General features: G+C 48.9%; 3 long non-coding RNA genes across 4 annotated transcripts; 2 read left to right on the forward strand and 1 right to left on the reverse strand.

Moving 5' to 3' along the window:
* Nucleotides 1-1,679: 1,679 nt before the first annotated feature.
* LOC137473193 (uncharacterized) lies at nucleotides 1,680-7,410 on the reverse strand. Its single transcript, XR_010998638.1, has 2 exons — nucleotides 7,217-7,410; nucleotides 1,680-1,944 (listed from the first exon to the last, which is right to left on the reverse strand). It is a non-coding gene; the product is annotated as an uncharacterized lncRNA (long non-coding RNA).
* Nucleotides 7,411-7,491: 81 nt separating this feature from the next.
* Nucleotides 7,492-11,838, forward strand: LOC137473192 (uncharacterized). Its single transcript, XR_010998637.1, has 4 exons — nucleotides 7,492-7,622; nucleotides 7,840-7,886; nucleotides 9,012-9,104; nucleotides 11,663-11,838. It is a non-coding gene; the product is annotated as an uncharacterized lncRNA (long non-coding RNA).
* A 1,319-nt stretch (nucleotides 11,839-13,157) lies between these two features.
* LOC137473478 (uncharacterized) lies at nucleotides 13,158-16,227 on the forward strand. 2 transcript variants are annotated; one of them, XR_010998835.1, is made up of 4 exons: nucleotides 13,158-13,276; nucleotides 14,336-14,465; nucleotides 15,294-15,455; nucleotides 15,899-16,227. It is a non-coding gene; the product is annotated as an uncharacterized lncRNA (long non-coding RNA). The 2 variants fall into 2 exon arrangements; XR_010998834.1 differs by having other exon boundaries at nucleotides 15,931-16,227.
* Nucleotides 16,228-20,663: the final 4,436 nt, after the last annotated feature.

Consider the following 20,663-nt stretch of genomic DNA (forward strand, 5'->3'; position numbering starts at 1 on the left):
CTTTGTGTTTCCAAACGTGGGACCTGTGTCCCCAGGTCACTCTAATGGGCCAGGCAGACAGAGCCCTGACAGACAGCAACCAACACCAAGCGTGTGGAAGAGGCAAAATCAAATTTCCCCAGTCTCCTCTTGACAAGGAGAGTGTAATCTGGCTCTTTACAAGTCAGGAGATTCCTGCAGAGCGGTGAATTCGTGTCACATAGTCCCAAAGTTTTGGATGGGATCCCTTAGGAAAAAAAAAATGTTCAGGATGGAGAGAACCAGATGATTTAATCTGGGTTGTAGGAAGGGTGAGTGAGATAGAGGTGATTGAGCAGCATCAAAGGGTGACAATCAATTTGAATTTCCCCAGAAGTGATGTTGATGCCTGTGCTGCTTCTCCCCGTGCTTTTTCTTTAATTAAATACCGAATGTTCCATTAGTAGTTGGAATAACATGCTGTTCTTGGGGGAAAGAAAACCCAAGTAATCCCTTTATCTGCTAAAATAGATGATTTCTAGTAGATTAAACAATGGCCTTTCAGCTACCAGAGCATAGTTCAGGCCATAATTGAAGTCCTCTCCTCGGCCTCTCCTCGGTCCATGGCAGCCAGCAGCCCGTGGAGCCCCATCATCAGAGATAACCTCAGTGACTCTTGTCTGCCGTGAGTGTTTCTCCAGATGAGGAGATTAGTTGGAGATAAAGCATATTACCTGAAAATAATAAGTGATTACAGTCCTGGACTGTCTGTCCACATTCATTTCATGCTGGTTAACCCTTGCAAAACTGGCTGCTGGTTGGGATTAGGTCTTTAAAGAGGAGGGAGGGTGAAGGAAGGTTTCCAGTGCCTGAGTGGAAAAGGAGGAATTTTGCCTTTTGTTGTCTGTTTCATTGTCTGGGTGGGGATTTCTGGGGATGGCAGGAGGCCTGGCTGCAGCCTCCATGGAGGAGTTGGAGCTGTGCCTTTTGGGGTTTTTGTGTGATGCCATCACCCCCTCCTCCCCCTGCTGATCAGCTGGAAGCTGTAAGGACTTAAAACTCCCTTGTAAGTGATCTTCCATTTACCTGAGAGCAGCACAGGGGAATTCTGGATGCCCAGAACAGACTCAGTGGCTGGATTTCCCTGCTGCATTGAGCAGGACCATGCCATGGGCCCGGGCAGTGACCTGCAGCAGTCCATGCTGTCCAGTTATAAGCAGGGACCAGGCGTGTTTTGGGATTTACAGTACTCTCCCATCCCCAGGCATGGCTCAGAGGCCATAAACTTCTCCAGTGGGCAGTTTCCATGGGACCAGTCTGTTACTGGGAGTGCTGGCTGGGCTGTGTGGATGGGAGCTCAGAACACAGAACAGTCCCTGCTATTTTTTCCAGCATGGATGTAGCTACTCTCACTTGACAACACAGAACCATTTATAGCTTCTCTATTCATTCAACAGCAAGAGATCCAGAGAAATACAAAAACCTTGCAAGGATTTTACAGCAAATTTTAAACCTGTCTAGATGGAAAAAAATATAATATGGAGGTTTTCTAGCGATTCAGGTTGGCTGCCTAGGGATGATGGAGATAAAAATGTAAAATAAAAACATTGAAAAAATGCCTTGAAATCTGCTTATGAGGCTCTGTGTTGTTACCAGTGCTGGGAGTGAGCTCCTGTGCTACAGAGAGTGTCCTGGTGGGACAAAAATTTCCTTGGGCTCCCTGCAAATATTACAGATGAAGTCCTGGCCCCATTGGAGTCACTGGGAGTTTTGTGACCTACTTCATTAGCACCACGGCCATTTCATTCATAAAAGGCTCCTTCCCAGCTCCTGTGCCATTACAGCATCCCCTGTCTGTCATCGGGCTGGTCTCCCTGAGTGAGGGAGAGCAGGTTCATCCTTCTTCTTCTAAATGCTCCATCAGCCGCTCCCTTGAAAACTGTAAATAAAGGCCGCTGGGGATAGCTTTTCTGCTTGACCCCTCACCTGAAATGAAAATAAAGGTGACTGAATTTCATCCTGACGTGGAGCTCCTTCCCAGGCTGGCTCTTTCCCGTGGCTGTTGACAGTTACCTGCCAAGCCCCATGGTTACCTTTGATTTTGCCGTAATGACATCTCCGTGCTTAGGGTGGCTCTGGGACTGTAATCCCCTCTGCAGCCTTAACCAATTTATGGGGTAACCTGAGACCAGGCTCTCTCTTCCCCGTGATTTTTCCACTTGTTAATACTCACTGAAGGCATCAACAAACTAAATGCAGACGGTTTCTTTTGTTGCATGCCCAGGGTTGGTGAATATCTGCGTTCGCACCTGATATGAATCTTGGCCTTCAGAAAGATGCTGCATGTTCTTGCCACATGAAAATGGCAAAGGGTTTTATTTCCCCAAAGTGTGCTGCTAAAACAAATGCTTTGTTAGCAAAAGCCAGGCAGTGCTCCAAGGAGCTGTTAAGAGCAGAAGAGGATTCAGCAAAGTGGGATTTATCCACAGTGTTGCCACAGATTTTCTGTGTGATCTGTAGCTTGCTTTGCCTCAAAGTGCTTCATCTTTAAAATCCTTCCAGTCGAAATCTTGATGTGTCTCACGTGTTTAGACTGTAAGCTTTTCAGGGACAGGGCTTTTTTATTTGCACAGCAGCTTTTATATTAGGTCCCTGATCTCTAGGGAACCTACCTGTGCATGTGTAATACAGTGTTAAAAGAGAAGGCTCAAATTCATCACAGTGAATGATCCTGGTGTTAGGGGAGGACACAAATCCTGATCCCTGCTCCCTAACCTGTACTATTTGTCTTTTCTAAAGGAAATTTTAGGGCAGATGATTTACACGGAAGTAGAAGGAGGATCCCTGGGGAAAGCAAACACTTGAGACTTCAAGGTGGGATGGCTTTGGTGGCACACTTCTGCACTGGCCATCTGATCCAGGAGGTGCCCGCTTCCTAAGCACAGATCAAAGACCAAAGGTGACTTCTGAAATGACATGCAGCCACCTCTTGCATTGCTTAAATTCTCTCCTCCTGCTTCTGTTTGATCTCACTTTGCTTTTCCTGTCACTGGAAGCAGGTGGTTTCTTTATTCTCCCCGACAACTTTAGATCAGCTGAACAGCTCTGATGGCTGCAGTGAGAACCTCCCAGTGGCACTGCCAGCCTAAACCTTGGAGCAGTCAATGGAAAAGCTCCTCTTCACTGCAGTTGGGTGCAGATGGGGTCTGAATGAGCAGATTTGGAGCTGTCATTGTCCTGCCAGACTTGCCTTTAAGAAGCAGACGTGGTTGTAATGCGAGGTGACACTCAGGGAAAGCCCAGGAGCTCCTCCAGGCCTGTGGGCATACAGCTAGAAGATTTTCACGATCTGCTAAAGATCATGAAAGATTTTCATGGTGTGCTAAAGATGCACATTTCCTCTTTATGTCTTGTTAGCAAAGGCTCGTGCTTGTTACCCTGGGCTCTTAGCTCCATAGGGTGGCCCTGCTGACTGCTGGTGAAAATGTCCAGCACAGAGAAGATGTTCATCACATGGGATGAATGTGATCACAAGTGACAGGCATAAGTCAAGTCAATGTCATAGGGTAACCAGAGTTACATTCGGTCAAGGGACTCCCCAGACTTGGGTCACTTGCGTGCTCTGCTCTGAATTTTTTCTCTTTTTCCTATTTCTCTGTAAAGCTGCTCTGCTTTACTCCCGTGAGCCTGTCTCTAATTCTGCTTCTTCCAAGGAGAAAGAGAAGCAGAATTTACCTAACAGGCAAGCTCTTAACAAAGCCTCGGATACCTGATACACATAATGGTCCCAGAGGCATGTTTACTTTGGACTGAGTGAGTGAGTGAAAACCATTTTGGAAGGACTTTTTCACCTCCAGCAACTTAACCTAACGAGGAGAAAAGTGATGTGGTTAAAGGGCTGTTTAAACAACGGCATTAGGGAGCAGATTTAGGCTTTCTGACAATACCCATATGTATTTGCCTTACACAGGTGCATAAATATGCCATGATTTATATCACAGGGCACACGGCATAGGCAGCGATGAGATTTCAGCCATCCTCTGCTGATGGATGGTTTTTGGGGGATTATCAGGGACAAACAATTGATTGTTTTAGCAGGTTACAGCAGAATTGCCCAAAGATTTGGAACACCACGACTGAGTTCACCAGCTGCCCTTGTCTTCTGCGCAGAGGAGTGTCTGTGAAACAAGGAGTTTGCCTTTGAGGGCTCAGTCCTGTAAGTGCTTTAGGTGGCTGGAGGAGAGCAACAGGGGCCTCAGATTTAGGCTGAAGAATGCTGCTTGTTTCTGCTCACAAGAAGTCATAAATGCCCCACCAATTTATCAAGAAAGCAGGGGAGAAGGATGAAATAAATAACTCCATGGGAAATGTGCTCATGCTGGACTGAGGCACTGCCACAAAAGTTCATGTTTTTACACCCAAATGGGTGGCTGACCTCCTGCTGACAGAATGGGCTGTCAACACTCCTCCCTTGAAGAAGAGTCCCCTCTTTGCACTTTGTCTCCTGGTGGTGATAGCCTGAATGGAGATTCCCAGATTAAACCCTGCCTCTTCCACGGGCTGGGGGTCCTGCTTACCCATCACTTCCCTCTTTCAACATCCTCATGGGCAGCAATGAATCTTATTCCTGGCCCAAGGAGCACTTGTCAGGGGCTGGGTTGACAGGGAGGTATGTCCTCCTTGGCCATGTTTTTTGTGCATGGAATTGTTGATAGCTGAGATGGTTCCCCCAGGTCCTGCCAGTGCCCAGAGCAGTGCCTTGCACAAGGGCACTACAGACCTAGAGAGAACTCTTGTGTTTCACAGGTGGAAAAAGACAGCAGAAATGGTAAGTCAGGGCCAAACTGAAGTGAAATTTATCTCTGCATCATGTCCTGTATGCAACTGCAGTCTTACTGAGACTACCAGATTGACTTTCCAGAGTTACATAGGTACCTCTGAGTCGAAGGGCAATGACCAGCAGGATGCCAGGAGGGATCTGCACAGGCCAGGTACACAAATCTCATTGTCTTACATTTTAGTTGAGGTCCTTGACTCTAAGTCTGCCTATGTGATTTTAAAAGATCTTAGCTCAGCTATCACACATTTGGGCCCACTGGCAAATTCTCCCAAGGTACTACTCAAACACATTAATGTCTGCCTTTGATTTTCTGGTCCTGGCTGATTTGTACTTTGCTTTTGTGCATGCATGTAGCACAGTGTGGAGGGGCCAAAAGCACCAGCACCCTCTGAATACCTTCTTGGATGTGTGGAGTTGTCATTGCCTTGAGAAAGAGGGGCACTGCCGTTCAGGTGAATGGTTTAAGCTCCTGACTCTGGGAATCTGAGCCATCGTCTCCCTGGAGTATTGTGAAAATAAACCAATTATTTAAGAGTAATTTCCTCCTGCAGGTGTTTGTTTGGTCTTTAGCACTATCTTCTGTCTCAGGGATGTGCAGACAGCTACACATAGAGCAGCCATGCAGGGCACAGCTTTCTCCATATCTGCATTAGCAAAGAGGAGGCAAATTAGTTCTCTTGGAGGCAGAGGAAAATAAGACCTGCGAGTTTGGTTCCTATCCACTTCTAATTGGGATTATGCTGGCAACTATCAGCCCCATCTATTGATATTTGGGAGGAAGAAATAGGAAACTGAACAGCAATAGTGGGCTGCTCCTGCATAAACTATTCTGGCAAAATGCCTTTTAATTTCATGTGAGCTGTGCCTGCGAGAAGATGGAAGGATCAAGCTATCATCAAGAAAGATTAGGATTTGGAGCCAGGTTTTGGAAATTGTCTCCTATCTCAGTAATGAATCAGACACCTTAGGTTAAATTTGGATCCTACTGAATAAGCATTTTCTTTTTTTTTTTTTTTTTTTTTGAGTTTACCAGGGCCAGGATTTCATCCCTAACTTCAAATAATTCCAAACACTGCTGTGCCTGGGCTTGGAGCTGGTTACCAGTGTTACATCCTAAAATTGCATCTCATTTATATTGAGGTTGTAGGACCCGATTTTGCTCCCCATTATGGGGATTCCAATGCTGAGTTCAAGACAATGGGACAGTCCTGTTTTTACTCTGCTGTATTACAGAATAGTGATATTTTAAAAATGATTCTTCTTAATTTTTATTATTATTGGTAATTCTAGATTGCTGGCTTGGTTTCATTTCCATCAGAAATAGGATCCATTTTCTCTGCCCTGGAAGGAAGACACTCTCAAGAGCTTACTGATATTTGTGTGTTTGACTTCAAGGCAGAAGTTTGTTCCTAATTAATTGAATAAGTGCTTTAATCCCTGGCCTGAGGGCTTCCCATAGAGCATTAGCTGTATTAAGAAGGAAATGGAGTGTAATCCCTTTAATATAAGCACAGGAGAACATGAGAGTCTCACATTTCTGGAAATAGTTTCTTTCCTTGTTGCGTTATTTATTCTAATATTAATTTGCATAAAATGCAGTGAGGACAAAGGGCTTCTCCTCTTTCCTGACACCAGTGCAGAGCTGTCAGCAGCACACAACCCTTGCCAGAGCATCCCTGGGCTCCAGTTGCACACTGTAACAGTGTGCAGAGAGAAGTAACTCGTGGAATTCAGCTCATTCCGACAATGCCTGTGAACACAGATCTGTGGCTGGCTCTCTTCCTGGAGCTGAGATCTCATCTTCCTGCCCCATCACCAGCATTCACTACTATTTGCATCACTGTAGTGGCAGAGAATCTCATTTCTGAGCCAATGGCTGCACTAGGCTCGTGTGCAGCCACAGGAATTGGACTCTTGGGTGACATTCAGCTCACAAAACCTGGGTTTCTGGATTTATTTCAGCCCCTGCTATGTACCTGCATTGGTCACATGAATTGTCCTAAATGAGCCAGGAGGTCAGGAAGGATCAGCTCAGAGGGAGATGTCCTCCTTGTGTACACCCAAAATTAGGCAAGATCAGTCTTTTGGTGAAATGCATCCAAACCTGGTCAAGGCTTGGTGTTTTTTAAAGACTAAATACTGCTCTGTGTGTCCAGTGGGGTGTTCCTCTCTATTCATGGGACAGAGGACTCCATTTGAGCATCCTCTGCTGCCTCATCAGAGGAAGAGAATGGCAGCATGAAGGGGACAATTTAGGTGTCCTCAGCCACCCTCTGAGCCCAAATGGAGATCCCTGCCTGCCTTAATTCTGAGTGTTCCCCATCCTTCCATGCAGGGAGGTAAGGATGCTGTTTCCTTCTGCTCAGCACACTCACAAAATAACATCCTTTTCTTCTCAGTTTCCCCATTTTTGATCACCTCTTTAGTAGGATTTGAGGGGAGGCTTCAAGAGCTCACAAAGGGCAGGCTTTGTCCCTCTCCTGGCCACGTGCCCCCGGCATGGCTGGCTGCAGCTGAAAAAGTGATAACAGCTCCCCAGCATGATTGTTGGGTGCCTTTACCTCCAGGAAAAAACACCAATCCCCTCAGGCCCCCCTTTCTCCACTGAGGCCTCCAGGGTTCTGAAGTTCAGTGGTGTCACAATGGAGTTTTCCCTTGACCCTGGAAACACAGTGACCACACAGGCATTGTTGGATCCCATCAGTGATGTTCCATGTTGCAGGAGGGGTCACACCTGTTCACCCTCTGGGTGATTTTGGGGTTGCTGGTGCTGGGATGCCTCCATCTCGTCCCTTCTGAGTTCCAACAGACTGCATCCCCCGAGGTGTCCATCTCCTTATGTCCTGGTTGGGTATTTTTTACTTTGCTGAGGTTGGCTGAAATCAGTCATACTCTGCCAATCTGAGTATTTCAGCCCCATCTGAATCCCCTTCCTTCTGCCAGTAGCCAGCTTCAGGTCTCCAGTCCCCTTATCCCTTGAGGTGGGATGGAGGAGAAGACCTGGTCTGCTGGTTTTTAACGGAGGGATTTTTCTGCTCCAGGTTCCTGGTTCACCATGGAGATAATAAGGGATGCAAAGCCATGGAAGGTGGAGTACACCCAGGACTCTCATCCTCAGTGGTGTTTCAGTAATGGGTTTGGCTGAGTCTGCTGCTCTGGGAAGATAATAGGAACTGGTGACTATGGAATTCTGCATCCTGGCCAAAGGCAAACGCTGGTCTGCGAAGCCCAGAGGGGGAAAAGAGTGAAATGTTAGAAAAAAAGGACTAAGAATATAAAATATATACTTGCCCAAGGTGGGTGGCTATTGGCAAGGTACACAAAGCCCTCCCTAAGGTGCTGTGTGCTGCTGCAGTATCTCCAGTCACAGGGACATGGCAGTGCAGCACCTGCCAGGGCCGGCCAAGCCACCCCTGTGTGGTGGATGTGTTTGTGTCCCAATGGAGATCACAGTGACACCTGCAATCAGAGCTCACCTCCCCCAGCCCTTGCCTTGCATTGATGAGTTATCACGTTTAATGCTTCAGCAGAGAAACAGCTCTGGAGCCAGCCTGAAAGCTCATCTCAGCAGCTTTCCTGGCTCCAGCAGTGCATGCTGAGGGACAAAGCACACAGACAGTGCTCTCTCCCTAAAATCCACCCCCTGTCTCCCGAAATTTGCTCTGCAAGGATTTCTGGTGTTAGTGCAGGTGTCACTGCCTTTATATCTCCTGGCAGAGTTTTCCTCCATAGTTTCTCCAGTGGTTTTGCAGAACGAGTATTGACATCAGCCAGCTCTTTAAATATGTGATAAGCGCATGGCAAATGTTACTGAAATGGAAGATGGAAGCATGTGCTGATTTAACCTGAGTGACGCTGGACCTCAGCAGCTGATCAAAGTATTTCGGCAGCTCTGTATTAGTGCTCTGCCTGGGGCCATTTGGGCTCTCAGAGGAGGTTTGAGGAAGGCAGGAGGAAGGAGTTTGTTGCAAGGGAAATCCTGGGACAAGAAGAGCCCCAGAAACCATTGCCAAAAGAGTGTAGGGCCTTCCCAGCCACCCTGCTTGGGGCTTAACTGAGCAAGGAATCACCCTGTTGGACTGGTCCCAGGTGGCCCAGAAGAGCAGCTCATCCTCTCCCGAGCTATGAGGGAGCATTTTGGGGTTGTATCACCGCGTTTGAAGGCTTCCCCCGAGGCTTAGTGGTGCCTTGTGTTTGCTCCTCTCCCTCCCAGCTGCCCGCCGCACTGGACAAGTACAAGAGCATCTATCGGAAGGACTTCTGCTGGCACGACGATTATCACTCACCCATGCAGGCGCACGTAGCGGTACCGTGCTCTTGTCCTGCCTTGGATGCCCAGCCCAGGCTGCCAGCTCCCCTCCCGGCTCAGCTGGGTTCGGGGCTGGTGCCAGAGGGGCGGCAGGGCTGGCTGCTGTCTGCGGGGCTGTGGTCCCACGGCTGTGACCCCCCAGCAGCTCCCATCACGCCCAAATGCCCTCGGCTTGTGCCCCCGTCCCTCCTGCGGGAAATCCCCCTTGCACCCTCGGGTGAAGCCGCTGGTGGGGAGCGATGCTAATTACACTCATTAAGTCAGGGCACTAACGACTGCTTGCTGAACCGGTGCCTGAGCCTTGGACTGCGCCTGTTCCCCGTGGGGTGGCTGGGTCAGCCCCAGCCCCATCCCGGGAGCGCCCGGCGGACGGGAATTGCGTTTGGGATGGAGATGGCTCCTTGCCCATCACGGCCTTGAGAAGGCTTCTGTGGGGAAGCTGCTGGTTTTTTTTTTTTTTTTTTTTTTTTTTTTTTTTTTTTTTTTTTTTTTTTTTCCTAATCTCTCGCAGTGCAAGCGACCCCCTGAGCTATTTAATCTGATTTGCCTCGCTCCGCCTGCCCTGGCTTAATTGCTTGTGGCAGCCCGGTGGGGACAGCCGCGGTGTGCGCTGGGCCACTGCGGAGCAGTGGTGGGGGGCATGTTCGGCTGCTGGAGTGCTTTGGGCTCATCCGCTCGCGAGAGAGTGGAAAAAAATACTGAGCCTGGGGAGGAAAAGGTGGGGACAATAACAGAGAAATCATTGTGTGTGTGCCCACCGAGGCAGAGGGGCTGTCTGCGGGCACCGCTGCCATCCCCGCCCGGGCAGCAGCCTGTGGAGCTCCTCTCCTCTCCTCTCCTCTCCTCTCCTCTCCTCTCCTCTCCTCTCCTCTCCTCTCCTCTCCTCTCCTCTCCTCTCCTCTCCTCTCCTCTCCTCTCCTCTCCTCTCCTCTCCTCTCCTCTCCTCTCCTCTCCTCTCCTCTCCTCTCCTCTCCTCTCCTCTCCTCTCCTCTCCTCTCCTCTCCTCTCCTCTCCTCTCCTCTCCTCTCCTCTCCTCTCCTCTCCTCTCCTCTCCTCTCCTCTCCTCTCCTCTCCTCTCCTCTCCTCTCCTCTCCTCTCCTCTCCTCTCCTCTCCTCTCCTCTCCTCTCCTCTCCTCTCCTCTCCTCTCCTCTCCTCTCCTCTCCTCTCCTCTCCTCTCCTCTCCTCTCCTCTCCTCCTCTCCTCTCCTCTCCTCTCCTCTCCTCTCCTCTCCTCTCCTCTCCTCTCCTCTCCTCTCCTCTCCTCTCCTCTCCTCTCCTCTCCTCTCCTCTCCTCTCCTCTCCTCTCCTCTCCTCTCCTCTCCTCTCCTCTCCTCTCCTCTCCTCTCCTCTCCTCTCCTCTCCTCTCCTCTCCTCTCCTCTCCTCTCCTCTCCTCTCCTCTCCTCTCCTCTCCTCTCCTCTCCTCTCCTCTCCTCTCCTCCTGCTGGAGCTCCCGCCTGGCTGGCAGGGCAGGGTTTAACCCCTGCCTGCTGGAACGCAGTTCCCAAACCGTGCATCTCTTTTTTTTTTTTTTTTTTTTTCCCTTTATTTATTTCATTTAAATTTTGTTTCTGGAAGGCTGCACACTTCCTGTGGAGGTGCTGGTGTATCTTGGGAGATAGGAAGGAAGGAAGCTGTGTCTGATTCTCTTGGGTTGCAGCTCCCTTTGGCTCCTTATTCATTCCCAAGGCCTGCCAAAGAAAGCTGTCCCACTGGGCCGTGTGATGATGAGGTACTCGGGAGGCCCAGGTTTCCCTCTTGGCCCTGATAGGATTTGTTCCTTTTTAAGAGAGTAAAACAACTGTGATGTTTTTATCTGTGAAATTTTGGGTACTCTTCCCAAGGGGAAGGGGAACCCCTTGGGTTAAGGAAGAAAGCACTGGCTGGTGAACCATCCCTGCCAGGGTCTCCTGGAGGCTCTTGTGCCTCTGGAGATACCTCAGGAGAAGCTCTGGCCATCCTCAGTGGGGGAAGCACCCAGACACAGGTAGTTCCTGTAGCTCTGCAGCCTCCACCTGCCCTACTGTCAGCCAGGCAAAGGAAAAACATTAGGGGATTGCCCTGGGAACCCTGGAGTTTGAGGGACAAGCAGAAACCCACCGAGATCCAAAACAACAGACAAACCCTGTGAGATGGTCCTTGCTGGCCCAGCAGCCTGGAGTTGCTCACAGCAGGAGAATCCCTTTGTGAGCCCCTAAAAAGCGTCTGCAGCTGCAGCGGCTGGAGGCAGCAGCCACACCAGGATCCTCTTTAGCTTTCCCTGACATGAACCCTGGAGCCATTCCCTCTCCCACTGCTTTTGCCAGGGCTGCCTCCCTGCCTCCCTCCCACTGCCCAGCCAGGGCCCAGCAGAGTCCCAGGCTGTAAGATGGGCAGACAGAGGAAGCTGGAAGTTCCTGTACTTCAGTGAGAGCACAGAGCTGCTCTGTGTCCCCTGTATCCCCAGGGATGCTGACCCCACCCGAGCCCAGGCTTTGCTGTGGGCAGCTGTCGGATGATGCTTTAGCAGCTGTCCCCACCTGCTGCCTCTCCATTCACACGGGACTTTTCCCTGCAGATACCTTCATACCCTCCTCTGGAAGACCTCCCCAAGTGCTGCCTGCCAGAGTTCCAGCCCTCTGACCTGACACCACGGCGGGCGGGGAAACTGGAGATTCTCGAAGAGCCCATGCACGATCTGTGCTGCTGCTCGCCCCTTCCAGCTCCTGCTCCGACACGTGGAACTGAGGGTAACCCCTGATGGTTCACTGCTGGTGAACAGGCCGTGCCCAGCTGCCCGAGGGACTGTCTGCCTGGGCCTCTGCCAGCCCCCCAGCCCCTGGCCCATGCTGGCTGGACACACGTGGATGGGTGGCAGCATCCTGATGATGCCTCGGTGCTGGGCTGAGCCTGGCGAGGGTTCACACAGCGCCGTCACCACGAATATGCTGCTCCCAGGACGGCCCAAAGCATGGGTGTAGGGAGCTGGGGCTTTAGAAACACCTTGGTGTGTGAAGAGCCACTTCTAGCAAGGGTCTCTAAGGGTTTTATCTTTACAGCTCTGCTGGGATAGAGGGAGAGGCGGTCAACCCCACACTGCAGCCGTGCAGGGAGGGAAAAGGGCTCTGGTTGGGTGTGAGGGGTTTGGGTGGTTCAAAAAACCCTTCTGCTAAGGGTACCTGTCTGACAGCAAATGTGCTGGTAGCCAGCCCTCAGCCACACCATTTAACAGCTTGCTTGCATGGATTAAAATACTCATGGAAGTCAGGAAAACAAAAGGAGTGGTCACCAAGCATCATTCTGACATGCCCAGCCATCCCAAAGCAAAGATTTTTTTTCTGACTTCCTGCTTGAGAGGGAAGAGAGTGTCATTGCTCAGCAGTGCTCCAGAAGCAAGCAGGAGACATGGCCAGGGATGTCCTCTCTGTTCCCTGAGCTGACCTCTCCCAGTGTGGGGTGCCTGTGTCTGGATCCTTTAATGATCAGAGGGGAGCAAAGACACAGCCATCTCCTGTAGCTTAAATGCCACCCTGACAATGAGGTGAAGTAAGCCCTGGTGGGTTTTCCCTCTCCACTCAATAGAAGGAGAGTCTGGACAAGCAGCTCAGACAGATGTGTCTCCATATGGACTCCACTTACATCTGAGGGCTGCAAAGATCACCTTGCCAAGCCCATCTGAAGCTGTCTTATTCTAAAACTCCTGTGGGCTTTTCCCTTCCTGCTCTCCCCTGTGTATGCCTGCAGTGCACTCACACACAGACCTGCTGCAGAGGGTCTCCTTTTAGCGCTCCGGGGCAATGTGGAGACAGTGGGCTCCTTCCCCTTGCTTTGCACCAACATAAATCCTTCCCTTACTTGAGTCATGGACCATTAAAATTGATGTCCCTCAGCAAAGCTGATGCACCTTCAGCTGCAAAGCTCTGCTGAAGTGACTGGGTCTGCCCTGGTTTTTGCCAGCTGGGACTCCAACTTGCCCTATCCAAAAGGTAGGATTTGGATGAGTAATTGATGGTGATTCCTGACTAATTCACATTCTTCTCCTCCCATGTCTCAGGGGTGTTGGTGCCAGGGGAGCTGCCATCTGCTAACTTGGTCACCTACCAGCAGTTCGCCCAGGATTTGCACAAGGAAGTGATGTTCAATGCTGATAAATACAAAACCAAGAACCTGAACTCATCTGTTTTAATGCAAGGTCAGTTGATGGAGGCTGTGGAAGCTGCCCCATGAGAATAACTGGTGGCCTTCAGCCTGGTTTTATGGTTTTTAAAATATAATTCCAGAAGAGACTGAGGAGGGTGAAAGGAAATGAGTGACACAGGAAGGGTTCACAGATCCCCTGTAAACATCTGCCCATCCGTGGGGAGAAAGCAGGGCAGAGAAGAACAGTTATCTTCTAGAAGAGTTTGGAGTGCTGTAAATGGTGTTTCTTTCACCCCAGTTTCCATACTGCCCATCCCATGGACCACAGCCCTGCCCGATGTGGTCTCCCTGGAAATAATGTCAGGAGACAGGAGCTGCTGCTGGGTTGCATTAACAACCTGACACGGCCATGCACATGTGAGACACCTGTAACCTCAGCCTAAAAATACTCCACTAAGTACTCACTATAGGAATGTGTCATTTTTGAAATACCCAGAAAATGTCTACAATGGGCAGCTCTTCTTTGTGTGTCCTCCCTGCATGTTTATCCCCAGTTACATCTGCTTGATCAGAAGGACACACACCGAGCTCTTCACACACAGATAAGACGTCTCTGGAGAGTTAGATGGGAGATGGTACCTCTTCAAACCAGCTCCCACAGGGATTTTTGGGGAAGATATTACAGCAGAGGTGATGGTCCTCAATTAGGGGTTAAGTGTGCCGTGAATCTCTTCCTTGGTTTACTCCCTGATGGGTGGCAGGATGGAAAAGAAAATAGACAGTATGGGAAAATGTGTAGCAGGTGACAAGTCAATGTCCAGACAGGAAGATCACAAGATGTCATTTCCAGGTCTGCCTTGTGTGGCTTCCCTCACACAGTCTATAGAAAATAAGGGCTGAATAATCTCATCTAAACAACATTATCTACACCAGGGAAGCAATTCCTCCATTTTCCCTTGGTTAATCCCTTCATCATGGTAACTCCAACAGGAGAGCTGGAAGCACAAACAGCCAATGGAGCTCAGGGGAAGGGGGAACACTAAGACTGTGCAATATAGGAGACAGAGGTCCAAAAAAAAGTCTTTAAATTATTTGGACTCTCTTTCGCTAGACTACTCTGACCTTGAGTGGAAAAGTATCTACAAGCAAGATTTCGAGCCCCGGAGAGGAATCCATGCTGGATTATACACAGAGGAGATAAGGCCTTCTATCATTTTCCCTGAAGATAACCGCTTCAATGAGTAAGGGAGAAGTGGAATGGGGAGAAGGTGGATGCTGGGAGTGGGGGACAGGCTAGGTGTAGGTCAGGGAGGTTCTGGAGCTGCTTGGAATTGGAAGGTGTTTCTCAAGCATATTTCTCCTTGTATTTCTCCTTGTCCACGTTATGCAATGAGCCCAAGGAAATTCCCTCGGGGACAAATCCATTCCTAAAGCCTGATCAGCCTTTTCTTGAAAAGTTTTGCAGTGAGGTTCATAGGAGTGGGGAGACAACTCCTGGGACAGCCTCATCCCTGTGGATAGAAGATCCCCATGGGGCTGGGACAGGAGGCATGTCTCATAATTTCCATGCCCAGGCTTCCCCTGGGAAAGGGCTCTCTCAAATCAAACAGGGCAGGAGCTGTTTGCAACGTGACTCATCTGCACACTATGAACCAAACAGGCATCAACTGCTCCTGAGCTCTCATTTCTCACTGGAAAGACAATTCCTCCCTGCTGCCTCATGCCCCCCACCTTCCCCGAACACACATGTATTTCAGCTCTGCATTGCAGATTTTAATCTGTGATCCTGGACTTATATGTGGGGTGGAGACTGCACCTGGGTAATGGTTGGTCCAGGTGGGAGATGGATCCCGATGGCAGCCGTGTGTGCCGCAGCACCTGCCCCGTTCCTGATGGACACAGGCTGTTCTCCCTCTGCCCCATCCCACCTGAATGTGCTTTTGTTTGCTCCACACAGATTCCTGGCTGGCTGGTCGCACACCGCAGAAGGGGAGGCAGGTCCCTTGTCCCGGTGCACGAAGCACAGGGTGGTGGTCCTCTCCTTATGCTCTTCTCCATGTTCTCTGCAGGAGCCGCTGGGTTTCTGAGTATGCAGACAGCTACAGCATCTTCCTGAAGAGGCTGGACTGGTCCTCTCCCATCTCTGCACAATGGCTGCCCTTTGGGAAGGATGCGCGATGGACGCCGCGATGGAAATTGGTCGGTAACTGAGTGGTGCCAAGGTGGCTGAGGTAAGCACCAGGGTCATCCATTTTGGCCCTGAGAGCTGGGATTTCAGGGACTGAGGCAGTGGGAAAAAGTATGAACAGCTGTGGGACCTGGCACAAACTACCTTGAGACCTGAGAGTTCGGCTGCTGGAATGTTCTTCAGAGTAGCAGCATTTGTCCCAGCTGGGTGCAGGAGGGTTGGGTGAGACGACCTTCAAAGGTCCCTTCCAACCAAAACCATTCTATGATTTTCTGGGCTCCTAGAAAGTGATTTTCCAACCAGGTCTAATTTGGAGAATATATTTCACCGTAGGGGTGGTCAGACACTGTCTGTAGGCTGGAGAGGTGGGAGAGTGGCTTGGAGATGTTCACTGGGTGACAACGCTGGGTCTGAGGAGCCTCTTCTAGGCTGGCCCTGTTGGACCAGGACACCTACATTATTCCACATTTTTCTGATTTCCTTTAGGATGTGTTACCTATGTTGTTCTGTGATTACAGCTCTTTGGCCCTCCAAGCTGCCTGTGTGATATTGCTCATCAGAGACCCTGAAAGCCTTGGAAACCTCATCACTACCAAACCCACCACCGTGTCTGTCAGATGTGAAATGTTTGGCAAAGACCTCTTTAAGAGCAAATTATGATTAAAATCTCCCAAGAACCTCAGCTTTTATCATTGTCAGAAAATGTTTTTTTTTGAGGGGGACAATGGAGGTTACAGAGCTAAAATCACTCGGGTAGTTTCAATTTATGTACTTTAAAGAAAACTTGATGATAAAACTTTGACTCTCAGCAAGAAGTAGTGTGTGTTAAACAGCATTGTTGGTGTAAATTTACCCTCTAAAACCCTGTCCACTTACAGGGAGGGAAATATCCGTGTTATCCAGGGCAGCTGAGTACCAGCCTTGCAGAGCTCCTTCCCCTCCTTTCCATTTAACAATTTATTCCAGGTTTTGACCATCAATTTCCGCTGATGCTGGGCAAACCGGAATTGAGTTTGCCGTGTCCGTTCGGGATTTTTAGGTTTCTGGAAGGCTCAAGGCTGCTCCCAGCCTGAAGATGGCAATGGAGAGCCGCCGAACCCAGACCTGGAAAGGGCTGACAGCCCTTCTGCTGTGGCTTTAGTGATCTGAATGGGTCTTCTAAATTGATGCCAAAATTATCCCAGACTCAGTGGTGTAGAGAAACCTCTCCCTGACTCCTAAAAGGTATTCCTTTTAAAGGACATCCTTGCAGTATTGAGGGATAAGCAAGAAATTTTTAACAGATACAGCTAAAATATCAAAAATAATGAAAAAAAAAACCCCACTTATTTTGTTCTTAACAGTAATATCAACTATCCTCAGACCTGTTGGTGACAGGACCTGTGTAGACACAGCAGCACACTGGTCCCTGCCCCAAAAAGTTCATCATCCAATCTCTGCAGGATTTAGCAAAATGATGTCTGGCAGGGCCAAGCTCCAAGCAGAGGATACAGGGAAGAAGAATGGGCCAGTGTTTCTCAAAGCTGACCTGGTGTGGGGCATTGCTGCCCACAGCTCATGCAGCATTTGGGATTTCCACTGTAGCTTAGTGCAGTGGACTGGTGACAATTTTGGAGGACAGAAACAACGAAACTACCTTTAACTTAGAAAATAAGGAAACATACTTGCTTAGATCAGAGAGGAGACAGAGTTTGACTTCTCTGAGGAAAACGAGACCGTGAGAATTGAGATGTTCTTAAGGGAAATGTGTGCTTTTACACCACTTAAAATTAACCCCATGGCCTTACTGATAACTTTCTCTTATTTAAAAACCCATAATTTTCTTGCCTCCCTATGCTGGAGTTGGGCTCCCCAAACTGATTTCCACACTGCTCTGCTGTGTTTTGCTGCACAGATGGGGGCTGTGTCTAGATAAGTTCTCAGAGCACATATACAAGGTAATATCACTAGGAAAAAGCATATTGCTAAATTTTAATCACAACCACGGTGGGAAAAAATGGCTGGATAGGAATCTTGGGATTGTGCTACACCCTGTCAGGAGCACTAATGAGGATATTCAATCAGGCAGATGGATGCTGGGTTTGCTAAAGGGGTCCTTAAGTTTGTGCCAGGGAGAAGGAAGGAAGCTGCTGATGTTGGAGATAAATGTCCTTTCTGGTTTTTCTGGCAGCATCCTTGCTCAGGTACTTCCCAGATTTGGACACCAGGCTTAGAGATGCAGCTTTTGAAAGTTCAGCCCCGACAAAGGATCCAGCCTGTTGCAGCCTCATCTCCTGCCATTCCTCTTCCCAAAATTTTCTTTCAAACCTTTGTTTCTCCAGCCCTCACTGCCCCTTCCAAATACGGGTCTGTGTGCCATGGCAGTGATTGCTGTTAGTGCTTTTTCCCCCATCCCAGCTCCCTGGGAATGGAAATTGTGATGATCCCAAGGTGGTTCAAACACACCAAAAGGCTCTCACACCTCCCCAGGAGTCACTGCTGCACTCAGGAGACATTCAGGCTGTGTGCAAATATATCCAGATGGCAGAAGGGAGCAGACACAGAATCAGGTTTTCAATTTTCATTTTCAAATTGCATCCAAGGCTTTTCAGTGGATGGATCCTGTTCATGTGAGTGACACAGGGTTAACACTGAAGAGCACTGGAGTCAAAAAGAGATGAGAAGCTCTAGATAATACTGGCTTTACCTGAACACCATCCATTTCCAGTCCATTTTTCTGCAGCACCAAGATGACACCAGCCATGAGCTCAACAGGGTTCAAAAAGGGATGCAGTCAGGTTGTGCAGAAGTAACAAAGACCAAAAGAAAACCCCTGGAACAACACAGAGAAACAAGCTGGGCATGAGTCAGGAAATGGCTGGTGGAGATTAGGAGATTTTTCCAGGATTCTGTTGCCTCTTTACTGCTATGGTTGAGCCATAGGCATATTTTTTCAGAGTATTTGGTGCTTCTCTGTGTCCAAAACAGAGGAACATCACTGGATGGAGGCTGCTCTCATCTGGGGAGAACTCACTGGAGCCATGAGAAGGACAAACAGAAACATGTTCCCTGTCAGGACAATCGGTCCCATCACAAGAAGCACAACCCAGTGAATGTAAAATTTGCAGCTTCCCCCCCACAATGTACAACTTCAGAAAAAACAGGTTTTTAGTAAGGCTGAAGTGATGCTTTTTACCTGAATGCCTTAGTGCCATCTCCTGGGTAGAAGGGGAAATTCTCGTTTTGGAAGTGGAACTGAGCTCCCTTGCCTGTTCAGCCATTAGAATCCCGACTGGCATCAGGATCCCACACTCTGCCTGGTCCTGCTGAGCTGCTAAGGAATTGTCTTCCTTGGGATTCATAATGGAGATGTCTGTTCAGGGAAAAGGATGCTCTGTGTTCATCCCTCATCTTCATCACGAATATTGAAATAGCATTTTCCATCTTTAATTTTGTCTTTTCTATTTCCCAGCCTGGAAGCACTGACTGAACTCTAAATTTACTTCATGTATCCTTTATGGAAAAAATTAATTCAAAATTACATGGGTTAATCCATTGATGACTTTCTCTACTTTGAGTCTTTCTAGAACTCTCCACAAATTATCTCATTGTACATCAGAGGTGCAAAACACCCTTCTTGAATGGCTAAATGAATTTCACGGTGCTGAAAGACAGGCTAAAATATGTCTGTGGTCATTCTGGCCACCACTACAGAGCATCTACTTCACCAAGGAATAATTGAACCCTCAAATGTGTTTGATGCTGCCTGCACCTTGCATGGGAACAGGCAGAAATCCCACAAAAGCTTCCTTGGAAGAGCCTGCTTGGGAAGAACTGGTCATTTGTGTTGTAACAGGCACAAATTTTCAGAGGTGTTTTTACAAATGCAATTAGAGGATTAATTTAGCCCAGCAGAACAAAACATTGGGGTTTCAGTGGCCTGGTGTGACATTTGTAAAAGGGAAGGACCCGCAGTAAAAGCTTGGTCACCTTCACTGCTCTGCAAACAGCACTGCCCTTGAATGCCACCACATCTTTGAAGGCTGCAAAGGCATTCAAGGGCTGATCCTCAGCCCCATCACTGAACAATCAACTTTTCCTCCTGTTTTGGACAAAACTCTTCCCATGGCTGCCACCCAACTCACAAATGTGCAATAAATCATTCAGCAGATGCTTCATGTTAGCAGAGAAGGAGTTAATGATGCAAATCCAGGTCAGCCCTGCCCTTGGCTCAGCCACCAGCCTGAGCAGAAGTGATGAGCAAAGAATTTGCCAACCAACACATTCTGCCAAACTGAATTTTGTCAGGGGATGGTGGTCAGCTCTTTTTGAGTGGTATAGTTTTAATGGCACTTTCTTGGGCAAACGATGGAGTTCAAAAGAGATAGAAAAAAGTGTGAAAGGTTTATTGTGATGTCTTGGCAGTCCAGAACAAAGGCAAGTGCCAGCCACTCCTCCTGACATCCCTAAAAGCAGGTATTTTGCTTTCCAACCAGACTCAGCTGGCCTCATGCCTGTTTCTGCACTGTTTCTGTGGCAGCTCAGGTGCTGTTAGTGCTTGGGAACAGTCTGCTGGGCTTGAATTTGGGACACAACCTTCATAGAAGCTCATAAACCACTAAAAGTTCTTCACTGCCTTTATTTGAACTTGCTTAGATGAACAGGGTTTCTTTGGTTTGGTTAAAAGCTACATGAATCATCAATAGAAAGGGGATGTATTTCTGGATGGGATGACTCCATTCATGGTGTACAGATGTGTCTGATGCTGCTGCAAGATAAAAGTGAGTTTACAGCTATAAATGACTGCATGATGATGACAAGTCCTCTGCATACACCTGCCTGGGCTGTGCTCAGCTCAGAGGTGGCTTCCAAGTGCTTTGCCTCAGATCTCCTCCTTCTGGAAGGAACCACACTCCTGCTGTCAGGACCTGAGGGAACGGCCTGAAGCTGTGTCAGGGGAGGTTTGTGTTGGGTATCAGGAAAAGGTTCTTCCCCCAGGGGGTGGCTGGGCACTGAACAGGCTCCCCAGGGCAGTGGGCACAGCACCAGCCTGGCAGAGCTCAAGCAGTGTTTGGACAATGCTCTGGGGCACAGGGTGACTCTTGGGGATGGTGCTGGGCCGGGCCAGGAGCTGGATTTGATGATTCTTCTGGGTCCCTTCCAACTCAGTCTATTTTGTGGTTCTGTGATCAGCTTGAAAGCTGCTTGAAGGATTTGCCTCCATCAAATATAAACCATGCTGGTAAAACTGTTAGAATTTTCCACCAATTCT

The sequence above is a fragment of the Anomalospiza imberbis genome, chromosome 4 (genome assembly GCF_031753505.1).
Source record: "Anomalospiza imberbis isolate Cuckoo-Finch-1a 21T00152 chromosome 4, ASM3175350v1, whole genome shotgun sequence".
NCBI lineage: Eukaryota > Metazoa > Chordata > Aves > Passeriformes > Viduidae > Anomalospiza > Anomalospiza imberbis.